The 14,579-nt window shown below is 37.5% G+C and overlaps 1 pseudogene; it reads right to left on the bottom strand.

The window, feature by feature from the left end:
• Window positions 1-3,029: 3,029 nt before the first annotated feature.
• On the bottom strand, window positions 3,030-14,226 carry LOC112821927 (large ribosomal subunit protein eL13 pseudogene; annotated as a pseudogene).
• Between the last annotated feature and the right edge of the window lie 353 nt (window positions 14,227-14,579).

Genomic DNA, 14,579 nt, shown 5'->3' with positions numbered 1-14,579 from the left:
TAGGGAAGCAACCCAAGTGTCTATTGGTAGATGAATGGATATAAAGATGTGGTGTGTGTATACACACACACACAGAGGAATATTATTCAGCCATAAAGAGAGTGAAATCTTGCCATTTGCAACAACATGGATGGATCTAGAGGGTATAATGCTAAGTGAACTATGTCAGAGAAACAAACATATCATATGATTTCACTCATTGTGTGGAAATTAAGAAACAAAACAAATGAACACAGAAAAAACAGACCAAAAAACCCCCCATGAGACTCAAATATAGAGGACAAACTGGTGGTTGCCAGAGGAGAGGTGGAGGGAGGGATGGGTGAAAGAGGTGAAGGGGATTAAGAGCACACTTATTGTGATGAGCACTGAGTAATGTGCAGAATTGTTGAATCACTATATTGTACACCTGAAACGAATAGAACACTGTATATTAATTATATTAGAATTTTTAAAATAAATAAAAATTTAAAAATCAGCGGTTGCTATAGATTCATGGAGTGGGATGGAAGAGATGAACAGGTAAAGCAGAGGAGTACTTTAGGGCAGTGAAACTAGTCTGTATGATATTGTAATGATAGATACACAACTTTATGCACAAAACCCATAGAATTGTACAGCATCAAAAGAACCCTAATGTACACTGTGGACTTTAGTTTAAAATAATGTATCCATATTGGTTATCCAATTGTTAAAACTAGGAGAAGCTATGAGTAGAGAAGAGAGAGTATATGAGAATTCACTATACTATCTGTTCAGTTTTTCTGTAAAATGCAAGAAACTGCTCTAAAATATAAAAAACTACTCTAACATATAAAGTCTATTAATTTTTTTTAAGATCCACATAGAATTGATTTGTGTGTATATTCTGAACTAGGGACCATGATTCCATGTTGTTTCATGTATCAGTAGTTTGGTTTTTTAAATTGTTCAGTAGTATTACATTACATGGATATTCCACATTTAATTTGTTTTGAGGCTATTTCCAGGTTTTGGCTATTATAATAAAGCTGCTATGATCATTCCTGTACAAGTTTATGTGAACAGATACTCATTCCTTTTGGGTAAATACCTATAAATGGATTTGCTGGGTTGTAGAGTAAAAGAATGTCTAACTTTGTATTAAACCATCAAACTGTTTTTCACAGCAGTTTCACAATGTTTTTACATTCCCAAGACCAATGTATGAGAGTTTCATATTCACACCAAGACTTGCTCACACCAGTCTTTTAAATTTTAGCCATTGCAGTAGGTGTGTAGTGATAGCTCGTTGTGATTTTAATTTGCATATCCTTAATGACTAATGGTTCTGAGCATTTTTTCATGTGTTTATTGGTCATTCACGTCTAAAACTGTCTAAAGTTTTGCCTAATTTTTATGGGTTGTTTGTCTTTTATTGAGTTATACAATTCTTACACATTTTGAATAAAAGGCCTTTGTCAGTTATATGCACAATTAATCTGACACTCTGTGGTTTGCCTTTTCTTTTCCTTAACAGTGTTAGTAAAAAGTTTTGAAAATTTTTTGAAGAACAATTTATCAATTTCTTCTTATATGTATTTTGTAATCTAAGAAATCTTTAGCTACCCCAAAACATGAAGACATTCTCCCATGTTTTCTCCTAGAAGGTCTATTGCTTCGGATCTGATGCTTAGGTCCATTTTTAGTTAATTTTGTATATGGAGTGAGTTAAGGGTCAAGATATATTTTTTCTCCACCTGTATATTCTGTTTCCAGCCCCATTTACTGGAAAAACTGACCTGTCCCAAATTGAATTACCTTGCCACCTCTGTCAAACAGCAACAGACCAATTTCTAACTCTCTACTCTGGCCTTAATCTATTTTCTATCTTTACACAAATTCCTCTGTCTTGATTACCGGTAGTGGCTTCACAGAAAGTCTTTTTCTTTCTTTTTAATTTAAGTATTAGTTAGTTAACATTCAGTGCAATATTGGTTTCTGGAATAGAATTCAGTGATTCATCACAGAAAGTCTTGAAATCAGATATTGTAAGTCCTTCAACTTTGTTCTTAATTTTCAAAATGATTTAGCTATTCTAGATCCTCCGTATTTCCAAATAAATTGTAGAATCTATCAATTTCCACAGAAAAGACTGTTGGAATTTTCATTGAAATTGCACTGGAAATATAAATCTATTTGAGAAAGACTGACATCTTAAAAATATTGATTTTTCCAATCCAAGAAAATGGTATCTCTATTTATTTAGGTCTTCTTTAATTGCTGTGTCTTTTCTGTGTACAGATCTTTCACATATTTTGTTAAATTTATTTCCAAGTCTTTCATATTGTTTGATGCTCCTGTAAATGATATTTTTAAAAATTTCATTTTCCATTGCAGGGTGTGTGTGCATGCACATGTATTACATATGTATGTATTACATACGCCTATATACCTATTTACACACACACACACGCAATTTTTGTACAATGACTTTGTATTCTGTACTTTGCTAAAGACAATCATTAATTCTAGTAGCTTTTTTGTAATTCCTTAGAATTTGATCCATATATCATCATGTCTATTGAGAATGCTTGTCTCTAAGTTCATGAAGGTTATTGTTCTGTAGTTTTGTTTCCTTATAAGGTCTTTGTCTGGTTTTGGTATTAGGATAATACTGGCTCATAAAATGGGTTAGGAAGTGTTCCCCCCTCTTCGATTTTCTAGAAGAGATCGTCTAGAATTAACATTACTTCCTCTATAAATGTTTAGTGGAATTCTCCAAAAAGCTATCTGAGTCAGTCAGATTTTGAACATCTCCCAACCCTGTGTGAGCAATGGAAATTGTTCAGTTTACAACATCCTGATAGTTCTTTACCCTGCCCTGTGGCGTTTCACCTTACTCACACACAGTTCAGCATTCAGCAAGACACTCAAGAACCAGACATCTGGTTTTCCTATCAGTGTGTTAAAAATCTTTTTTCATGATTGTAGATTTCCCTGTTATTCTTTTTGGTTTTGTCAATGTGGGGCTTTATACGTTTTGAAACTGTGCTATTAATTGCATAGTTTTAGCAACATATATACATATTTTTTATCACAAGTTGACGATGGCACTTTATTTTTTCCTTTTCGACATCCTGTTTTGCAGCTTCCTTGGCCCTTTCTGCCCAGATACCAAAGAGCTGGGCACTAGCATGAGGCAAACACTGGCGAGCCCTTGAAGTTCTTCTCAGATGACTCTAGCTTTCTCCTTCCTATAGACATTCTGTATGGGCACAACTGGTCCTGTCAGCTGGGTAGCCAATTCGAGTTTTTCAACAGAGCTGTCTCCCTTCTTGGGAGCTAAGGGCTTCGTGAATATGAGAATGAGCTTGGAGTGGTACTCTTTGAGGTGTCACAGGTTTACCTGCAGGGGACTTTGTGGACCTGTTCCACCTCTTGGATCTACTGAGATCCCAACAGTCCATGCCACCTTCTTGTAGATGCTAGCCACACTTAACTCTTACAAACTAAAGCCCCTGCCAGCTCGCAGTTTGGTGCGGTACTTCACCATGGGGCACCTCACTGAGGGCTGGATGGGTTCAGACACGAGATGCAGGGCAATGTGGCATGCCTTGGCTTGCTGGGCCTTGTGTCTTCAGATCTTCTGTGCCATTTGGTTGAACGACGTGGAAGTGGGGCTCAAGATCAGGCCATTCCAGCTAGGCACAATGGCTGCTGCCTACGGGCCTCTGAGGAAGAACAACCAGCAAAAAATGTATAAATAGTATATATTTCTTTTTTAATTTTTTTAAATTTCTTATTTTTTAAAGACTTTTTTATTTATTCATTCGAGACACAGAGATAGAGACAGAGAGAGAGAGAGAGAGAGAGAGAGAATATGAGTAGGGGGAAAAGCAGAGGGAGGGGGACAAGCCGGCCCCCCCGCCGAGCAGGGAGCCTGATGCAGGGCTCGATCCCAGGACTCTGGGATCATTACCTGAGCAAAAGGCAGACACTTAACGATCTGAGCCACCCACGTGCCCCTAAATAGTATATATTTCTGTTTAACACTTTCATCAGTATATCTCTCCTCCTTTCATCAAATGGCAGGTAAGATGCTGGCTGGATGTTCAAGGATGGCCTCAGTAACATGACTGGTAGTTACTGGGCTGTTGGCCAGATCCTGACAGATTATTGGCTGGGGCATCTTGGGTCTCCACATAGCCTCTCATCCTTCAGCAGTATGGGTGATCTAAGATCTTCAAGTATAACAAGAGTGCAAACACCCTTGAAGTGTAGCAGGAGGGCAAACACATTTGCCAGTGTCCAACGGGCCACATAAAGTTATGTGGACAACCCAGCTTCAAGGTAGAATAGATCCAACTTTTGTTGGAGGACCTGAAAGGTGACATTGCAAAAGGGCATATATACAAGAATGGGAAGAACCTGTGGCCATTTCTGTAGTGTACCACAACTCCTAACATTAAACATGATGAACGTGTCTATACTCTGACTCCATTCCTCCTCTCCCTCTCCCTCTTCCTGTTTCTCTCTCTGTCAAACAGCAAATGTACTGGTGTTCTATTTTAGGAAGAGGTAGAATAGATAATTTATTAAATTTATATATTTTGTTTTATAAACACTATTGGATACAAACAAGGAAATTGTCCTTCTATTAGAAAGATGCTTTTTATTCAGACATAAGCTGAATATTCAAGAAGTCATATTTGTCATAAGAAACAAACCGAGGACTGCTGGAGGAGGGTGGATGGGGTAAATGGGTGATGGGTATGTGATGTAATGAGCACTGGGTGTTATATACAATTGATGAATCACTGAATTCTGCCTCTGAAATTAGTAATATGCTATATATTAATTAAATGAGTTTAAATAAAATTAAATTTTAAAAAAGAAAGAAGTCATATTTGTCAAAAGCCAGAATACTTCCCACTTCATACTCTGTGCTTAGTTTTTTTAAAAGAAGGAAATACACTAGCATATATATTTAAGAGTGGGAAAAGTGGCTATTTTTAATCATATCTGTCTTTGTAACAATAAAATCTGTATTTAATAAATGCTAATGCTTAAAAAATATTTCCAGCATTATAATATAAAGTTACCATTTTACAGAACATATAAAGCATCCACTTACTAATGGAAACATTATTATGACATTCTTACTTTATATCATGAGCCTCCCTATGGATTTGGTCAGGGCAGATGAGCCCTGGAAGTAAAATACTCATTGGTGGATTAAAAAACAAAATATAACACTCTCTTAGGGACTAAATAGATCTAAAAGGAATACTTTTTAATAATAATTCTGGAGGGCGCCTGGGTGGCTCAGTTGGTTATGTGACTGCCTTCAGCTCAGGTCATGATCCTGGAGTGCCAGGATCGAGTCTCGCATCGAGCTCCCTGCTCAGCAGGGAGTCTGCTTCTCCCTCTGACCCTCCCCCCTCTCATGTGCTCTCTCCTTCTCATTCTCTCTCTCAAATAAATAAAATCTTTAAAAAAAAATAATTCTGGAAGTCTTAAAATATAAGGCCTTTCCCTAACTATCTTGTCAAATACTTAAAAGGCATTTGGGAAGAAAGCACCAGTTTTAGGTAATATTTCATAAGAGAGCAGAAGTAGACATCGAGCTCCTTGTGGTTAAGCAGATATTGTAGTGCAATTTACTGTCACATACAATCCCCTAACCAGAGCCCAATTATCTTCTTTCATTAAAAAAAAAAAACTGTTTCTAATTTTTCATCTACTAGATCTCTAAATCTGTTTTTCTAATGGTTCTTCTGCCATTAACCACCTCTTTATTCTGTATGCCAAATACCCTTTTGATACATTTCTGCATAAAGCATTTCAAAATTCTGCTCAACGAAGCATTTCATAAATGTTTCTTTAAGGGAAGACAACAGCAGAGTAGGAGGACCCTAGTCTCACCTTATCCCAAGAATACAACTAGATAACTATCAAATCATCCTAAATATCTCAGAAATTGACCTGAAGACTGGCAGAACAAGCTCCACAACTAAAGGCAGAAAAGAGGCCACACTGAAGAAGACAGGAAGCATGGAGACACGATTTGGTAGAGAAATGGATAGTGCCACTGCAGTGGAGAGGAGGCCTCAGTAATGGAGAAGGGCAAAACACAGACTATAACACACAAGGAAGTGCATGGGGGAAACAAATCCCCATAGTAATTGACTAGAAAAGCTAGAGGGGCCAAATTTCATGAGTTCTTGCAATCAGCAGGGCTTAAAGTCTTGAATTCTAAAAGTCAGCAGGCTGGGCTTAAGGAGAGCCCAGAGACATTGGGGCTCCTCTTGGAGAGAAGGCAGGGCAAATAGCCCACGGACATACAACATGGAAATAGTGATCTGAAGAGCATCTAAGGCACAAAGTGAGGAGGTTACTTGCTCATCTTGGAGTGTGTGCCAGAGAGGCAGAATTCATGGAGAGACCCCTCTGGGAATAAAGGAACTAGCAGGCACCATTTCCCCACCCCCTCCCTCCCCACACCCATCTGCATAAGCACAGGGCCACCTGCAGGAACTAGCTCAGCACTTACACTTATTACCTAACTTGCTTACACTAAACCCCAAACCCCCAAGCTCCAGTGGAACCTCCCCCTTCCCAGTCATGTTTGCCTCAGTCCCAACATGGTGTGCCCCTCCCCCAGAAGACAAGCCCAAATCCCTGCCAACACTGCGTCTCCCTTCCCAGGAGTTTTGCAGAGCCTCAGTTCCCAAGCATGGCAACAGGTCTCAATCCAAAAGCAGACCAGAGCACACCTAGTTAAAACACACCACATTCAGACCAAGAACCAAATACTGCCCATGGCAGACAAGGAGAGACTCTGCAGATAACCAGCCTGAAGGATAAAGCAGCCAGGACACAAAAGGACAGCACATGCAGCACATGTTGGAGACATTCCTATAAGTGCCAGACGCTGGTGAGGAAGGGACACTACACAGCAAGGCTCTACAGGACCTCTTATTCATAAGTCCATTAGCCTCAAGAACAGGAGATAGGGGCGCCTGGGTGGGTCAGTCAGTTAAGCATCCAACTCTTAGTTTTGGCTCATGTCATGATCTCAGGGTTGTGAGACTGAGCCTCCCGTCAGCCTCCCTCTGCCCCTCCCTCTGCCCCTCCCACTCATGCACTCTCTCTCTCTCTCTCAAATAAATAAATAAAACCAACCAGTAGATACAGCTGACTTTCCTAATGCAGAAAAACAGGCACAGAAACTTAGACAAAATAAGAATACAGAGAAATTTGTCCCAAATGAAAGAATAGGAGAAGGCCACAGCTGGAGATCTAAGTGAAACAGATATAAGTAACATGCCTGATGGAGTATTTAAAGCAATGATCATAAGAATATTCACTAGACTTGAGAGAAGCGTGGAAGACATCAGTGAGACCTTTTAAACAGAGGTATAAAAGAACCAATCAGATATGAAGAGCGCAATAAATGAGATTAGAAACATGCCTGATGCAATGAACAGCATGCTGGAAGAAGCAGAGCAACAAATGAATGACCTAGAAAACAAAGTAATGGAAAGTAATCAAGCTGTACAAAAGAAAAAAAATAATTATGCAAAATGAGAACAAACTTAGGGAACTCAGTGACTCCATCACATGTAATAACATTCATATTATAGAAGCCCCGGAAGAAGATGTATTTGAAGAAATGATAGCAGAAAACTTCCTTAATTTGAGGAAGGAAACAGAGATCCAGATCCACGAAGCACAGAGAACCCCCAACAAAATCAACAAAGGTAGATCCACACCGAGCAGAGCAGTTCTTTCATTTGGGACGAATGGTAAAATATAGTGATAAAGAAAAAAATTTTAAAGCAGCAAGACAAAAGAAGACAGTAATATACAAGGAAAACCCCATAAGGTTATCAGGGGATTTTTCAGCAGAAACTTTCCAAGCCAGAAGGGAGTGGCATGATATATTCAAAATGCTGAACGAAAAAAATCCATAGCCAAGAATACTTTATCCAGCAAGACTATCATTTAGAATAGAAGAACAGATAAAGAGTTTCCCAGACAAACAAAAACTAAAGGAATTCATGACCCCTAAATCAGCCCTGCAAGAACTATTAAAGAGGACACCTTGCATGGAAAGGAAAGTCCAAAAGTGACAGTATGAAGGTAGGAAAACAAAAGCAGCAGAAATGAATATTTCTGTAAAAAAATTAGTCAAGGAACTCACAAAATAAAAGGATGTAAAATATGACACCATATACGTAAAATGTGGGAGGGAGAAGAGTAAAGAACGGGTTCAAACTTAAATGACCATCAACTTAATATAGACTGCTATATACAGATGTTATATACAAACCTAATGGTAACCACAAATCAAAAACCACTATTAAATATGCAAAGAATAAAGAGAAAGAAATCCAAATATATCACTAAAGAAAACCAGCAAACCATGAAAAAGAGAAGGATAAGAGAGGATCTGATAAAATCTTCAGACACAACCACAAAATGAGTAATAAAATGACAATAAGTAAATATATATCAATAATTACTGTGAATGTAAATCGAGTAGATGCTCCAATCAAAGTAGATGACATAGGGTGACAGAATGGATTAAATAAGACCCATCCATATGCTGCCTAAAGACACCTGCAGATTGAAAGTGAAGGGATAGAGGGGTGCCTGGGTGGCTCAGTCATTAAGCGTCTGCCTTTGGCTCAGGTCATGATCCCAGGGTCCTGGGATCGAGCCCTGCATTGGGCTCCCTGCTCAGTGGGAAGCCTGCTTCTCTCTCTCCCACTCTCCCTGCCTGTGTTCCTGCTCTCACTATCTCTCTCTCTCTGTCAAATAAGTAAAGAAAATCTTAAAAAAAAAAAAAAGGGAGTGAAAGTGAAGGGATAGAGATACATCTATCATGCAAGTGGATGTCAAAAAAAAAAAAAAAAAAAAGCTGGAGTAGCAATACTTATACCAGACATACCAGACTTTAAAACAACTGTAACAAGAGACAAAGAAGGACACTATATAATAATAAAGGGGACAATCCAACAAGAAGATATAACAATTGTAAATACTTATGTACCCAACATGGGAGCACCCAAATACATAAAGCAACTATTAACAAACATAAAGAACTAATCAATAATAATACAATAATAGTAGGAAACTTTAACACCCCATTTACCTCAATGGACCGATCATCTAAAGTGAAAATCAACAAGGAAACAATGGCTTTGAATGACACACTGGACCACATGGACCAAACAGATATATTCAGAACATTCTACCCTAAAAAAGCAGAATACACATTCTTTTCAAGTGTACATGGAACATTCTCCAGAAGAGATCACATATTAGGCCATAAAAAAAAGCCTCAGCAAATTCAAGATCAAAGTCATAGCATGCAACTTTCTGGCCACAATGCTATGAATCTAGAAGTCAACCACAAGAAAAAATCTGGAAAGATCACAAATACGTAGAGGTTAAATAACATGCTACTAAACAATGAATGGGTCAACGAGGAAATAAAAAATTAATAAAAAAGTATATGGAAACAAATGAAAATGAAAACACAACAGAGCAAAACCTTTGGGATGCAGCAAAATCAGTTCCAAGAGGAAAGTTTATAGCAATACAGGCCTGGCTCAAGAAGCAAGAATAATCTCAAATGACTTAACCTTACACCTAGAGGAGCTAGAAAAAGAACAACAAACAAAACCTAAAACCAGCAGAAGGAGGGAAATAATAAAGATTAGAGAAGAAATAAATGATATAGAAACTAAAAAAACAATAGAAAAGATCAATGAAATCAGGAACTGGTACTTTGAAAAAAATCATTAAAATTGATAAAAAGAGAAAGGACTCAAATAAATAAAATCACAAATGAGAGAGGAGAAGTAACAACCAACACCACAGAAATATAAACAATTATACGAGAATATATGAAAAATTATATGCCAACAAACTGGACAACCTAGAAGAAATGTATAAATTCCTAGAAACATATAACCTCCCAAAACTGAAACAGTAAGAAATAGAAAATTTGAACACTGATAACCAGCAAAGAACATAAATCAGTAATCAAAAAACTTCCAATAAACAAAAGTCCAGGACCAGATGGCTTCACAAGCAAATTCCACCAAATTTAAAGAAGAGTTAATACCTATTCTTCTCAAACTATTCCAAAAAATAGAAGAGGAAGGAAATCTTCCAAATTCACTCTACAAGGCCAGCATCACTCTGAGACCAAAACCAGATAGACACCACAAAATAAGAGAACTATACAGACCAATATCTCTGATGAATATAGATGCAAAAATCCTCAAGAAAATACTAGTAAACTGAATCCAACAATATGTTAAAAGAACATTCACCACAATCAAGTAGGATTTATCCCTGGTTGCAAGGGTGGTTCGCAAATCAATTAACATGATACATTACAACAATAAGAGAAAAGATAAGAACCATGTCATTTCAATAGACAGAGAAAAGCACTTGACAAGTACAACATCCATTCATGATAAAAACTTCAACAAAGTAGTTTTAGAGGGAACATACCTCTACATAATAAATGCCATATATGAAAAACCCACAGCTAACATCATCCTAAATGGGGAAAAACTGAGAGCCTTTCCCCTAAGATCAGGAAGAAGACAAGGATGTCCACGCTCACCACTTTTACTCAACATGGTACTGGAAGTCCTAGCCACAGCAACCAGACAACAAAAAGAAATAAAAGGAATCCAAATCAGTAAGGAAGAAGTAAAACTTTCACTATTTGCAGATGACATGATACTATATATAGAAAACCCAAAAGACTCTAATAAAAAAGTGCTAGAACTGATAAATGAATTCAGTAAAGTTGTAGCATACAAAATCAATCTACGGAAATCTGGTACATTTCTAAACACCAATAATGAAACAGCAGAGAATGAAATTAACAATCCCACTTAAAATTGCACCAAAAATAATCAAATACCTAGAAATAAACCTAACCAAAGTAATGAAAGACCTATAAAAACTATAAAACACTGATGAAAGAAACTGAAGATGACACAAAGAAATGGAAAGACATTCCATGTTCATGAGTTAGAAGAACAAATATTGTTAAAATAGCTATACTACCCAAAACAATCCACACATTGAATGCAATCTCTATCAAAATACCAAGAGCATTTTTCACAGAGCTAGAACAAACAATCCTAAAATTTGTATGGAACTACAAAAGAAGCAATCTTCAAAAAGAAAAGCAAAGCTGGAGGCATCACAATGTTAGATTTCCAATTACATTACAAAGCTGTAGTAATCAAAACAGTATGGTACTGGCACAAAAATAGACACATAGATCAACAGAACAGAATAGAAAACCCAGAAATGAACCCACAATTATATGCTCAATTAATCTTCAACAAAGCAGGAAAGAATATATCCAATGGGAAAAATACAGTCTCTTCAACAAATGGTGTTGGGAAAACTGGACAGCTACATGCAAAAGAATGAAACTGGACCACTTTCTTACACCATACACAAAAAGAAATTCAAGATGGATTGAAGACCTAAATGTGAGACCTGAAACCATAAAAATTCTAAAAGAGAACAAAGGCAGTAACTTCTCTGACATCAGCCGTGTTTTCTAGCTAGGGCTCCTGAGGCAAGGAAAACAAAGGTAAAAATAAACTATTGGGACTTTATCAAAGTAACAATCTTCTGCACAGCAAAGGAAACAATCAACAAAAGTAAAAAAGCAACCTACAGAATGGGGGAAGATATTTGCAAATAACATATCTGATAAAGGGTGAGTATCCAAAATATATAAAGAACTTACAAAATTCAACACCCTCAAAACAAATAATCCAATTAAAAAATGGGCAGAAAACACGAACAGACATTTCTCCAAAGAAGAGATCCAGATGGCCAACAGACACAAGAAAAGATGCTCAATATCACTCATCATCAGGGAAATGCAAATCAAAACTACAATGAGATATTACCTCATATCTGTCAGAATGGCTAAAATTAACAACACAAGAAACAACAGGTGTTGGTGAGGATGTGGAGAAAAGGGAACCCTTGTACACTGTTGGTGTGAATGCAAACTGGTGCAGCCACTATGGAAAACAGTATGGAGGTTCCTCAAAAAGTTAAAAATATAACTACCCTATGATCCAGCAATTTCACTACTGGGAATTTACCCAAAGAATACAAAAATATTAATTCAAAGGGATACATGCACCCATATGTTTACAGCAGCATTATTTACTATAGCCAAATTATGGAAAAAGCCCAAGTTTCCACTGATTGATGAATGGATAAAGAAGATGTGTGTGTGTGTGTGTGTGTGTGTGTGTAATGGAATATTATTCAGTCGTAAAAAAGAATGAAATCTTGCCATTTGCAATGACATGGAGCTAGAGAGTATAATGCTAAGCAAAATAAGTCAGAGAAAGGCAAATACCAGATATGATTTCACTCATATGTGGAATTTAAGAAACAAAACAAATGAACAAAGAGTAAGAAAAATAAAAGAGAGAGAGAAAGAGAAATTAAGAAACAGACTCTTACACCATACCAATGGTTACCAAAAGGGAGGTGGTTAGGGGATGGGTTACCAGAAGGGAGGTGGGTGAAGGGATGCGTTAAATAGGTGATGGGGATTAAGGCATGCACTTGAGCACCCAGTCATGTATGGAATTGTTGAATCACTATATTGTACACCTGAAGTTAATATAACAGTCTATGTTAACTAACTGGAATTAAAAACTTAATTTTTTTTTTTCTTTAGGGCTTTCCAATCTGCAAAGTGATTCTACAAGAAACTACCTTTGTTCAAGAGCTGGGGCTGGAATTTCTTGATCGCAAATCCATGGCCATTGACATGATGGCTACAAAGACATCCTACTCTCTCTCGAACCTATTCCAGGTTGGCGTTTGTCCCCATAATTTCACTAAAACTACTCTAGTAAAGGTCAACAATCTAATGGACAATCCTAAATACTCATGCTGCTAGACCAATCTGCAACATTTAACACTGCAAATTCCCCTCTTCTTGAAATACTTTTTTCACTTGGTTTTTGGGACATCATTCACTCTTCGTATTTCTAAACCAATAGCTGCTCCTTCTTGGCCTCACTTTTACTGTGTCTTTCTCATCATCCTGGGCACTAAATGTCAGAGTAATCCAGGATTCATACTAAAACGTCTTCTCTATCTTCACTTACTCCCTAGGAGATCTCATCTAGTCCCAGGACTTTAATGCCATTTCTGCACAGGCAACTCTCAAATTCATTTCCTTAGATCCAATTCCTCCCTTGAACTCCAGGCTTATATGGCCAATAAACTGCTCAACAACTCCACTTGAATGTCTAATAAATAAACACTTAAAATTTAACATATTAAGACACAATACTGGGGTGCCTCGGTGGCTCAGTCATTAAGCATCTGCCTTCGGCTCAGGCCATGATCCCAGGGTCCTGGGATCAAGCCCCACATCAGGCTCCCTGCTCCATGGGAAGCCTGCTCCTTCCTCTCCCAGTCCCCCTGCTTCTTTTCCCTCTCTCCCTGTGTCTCTGTCAAATAAATAAATAAAATCTTAAAAAAAAAAAGCAATATTAATTCCCATACATCTCCCATACACCTGCTCTTTTTCTGCAGCTTTCACCGTAATCAGTTGCTCCATGTCATCCAAGATTAGTTGTCAACCTTACAGTTTACTCCATGTCAGAAACTCTGGAGTCATCCTCGACTCCTCTCTTTTTCTTACTCTTATACCCAACTCAAGAGCAAATCCCCTGGACTCTAATTTTAAAATACATCTAAAATCCAACTATTTCTCATTATGTTTGCTGTTACCACTCAGATCTGAGCCACCATCATTCTTCAATTGGGTTATCATGATAATCCACTAACAAGTCTCCCTGTTTCCACCATTACTTGCCCCCTCTCCAATTCACACATAATCTGTTCTTTACCCAGCACTATAATTATATTGCTCTACTTAAAACTTTCCAGTGATTTCTCACCTTGTTTAGAGTAAAATCCAAAGTTCTTATATAGACTACACAACTCTCCATAACATGGCCCCCTCAGTATTTCTATGATCTCATATTCTACTGCTCTCCCTCATGCTTGTTTTATTGCAGCCACACTGGCCTCCTTGATGTACTTAAAACATGTCAAGCATGCTCCCACTTCTGGGTTTTCATGCTTATTGTCTCCTCTGACTACAATGCTCACCCCAGATATCCACATGGCTTGCACCCTCTTCCCATCATGTTTCTGATCAAAAGTCATCTTCTTAATGAAACCATTCCTATATATGCCCTATATAAAATAGCACCATCCATTATTTTCGACTCTTGTTAATCTGCTTTATTTTTCTCTGTTAACACTTATGAGGAAAAAAGAAACACTATATGCTAATTTTCTGCCTTTTCCTTCCAGAATGAAAGCTCCTCAAGAGCAAGGACTTTGTGTTGTTTAATTCCGTATTCCCAACAGCAAGAAGAAATCCTACCTCCATATAGATATTTATTAAATATTTGCTATAGAATGAAAAACTTCCACACATCCTTCAAGACCTCTTTTCCAGAGACCTCCTTGACCTGCTCAAGGATAACAAAGCACTTTCTTATCGCTCCAGACTC

This window comes from Callorhinus ursinus, unplaced genomic scaffold (assembly GCF_003265705.2).
Source record: "Callorhinus ursinus isolate GAN/ISIS: 27379988/994484 unplaced genomic scaffold, GSC_fseal_2.0 scaffold8, whole genome shotgun sequence".
In the NCBI taxonomy this organism is placed as follows: Eukaryota; Metazoa; Chordata; class Mammalia; order Carnivora; family Otariidae; genus Callorhinus; species Callorhinus ursinus.
Note: the sequence above shows the minus strand (reverse complement) of the source record. Positions and strands in the feature narration are given on the sequence as shown.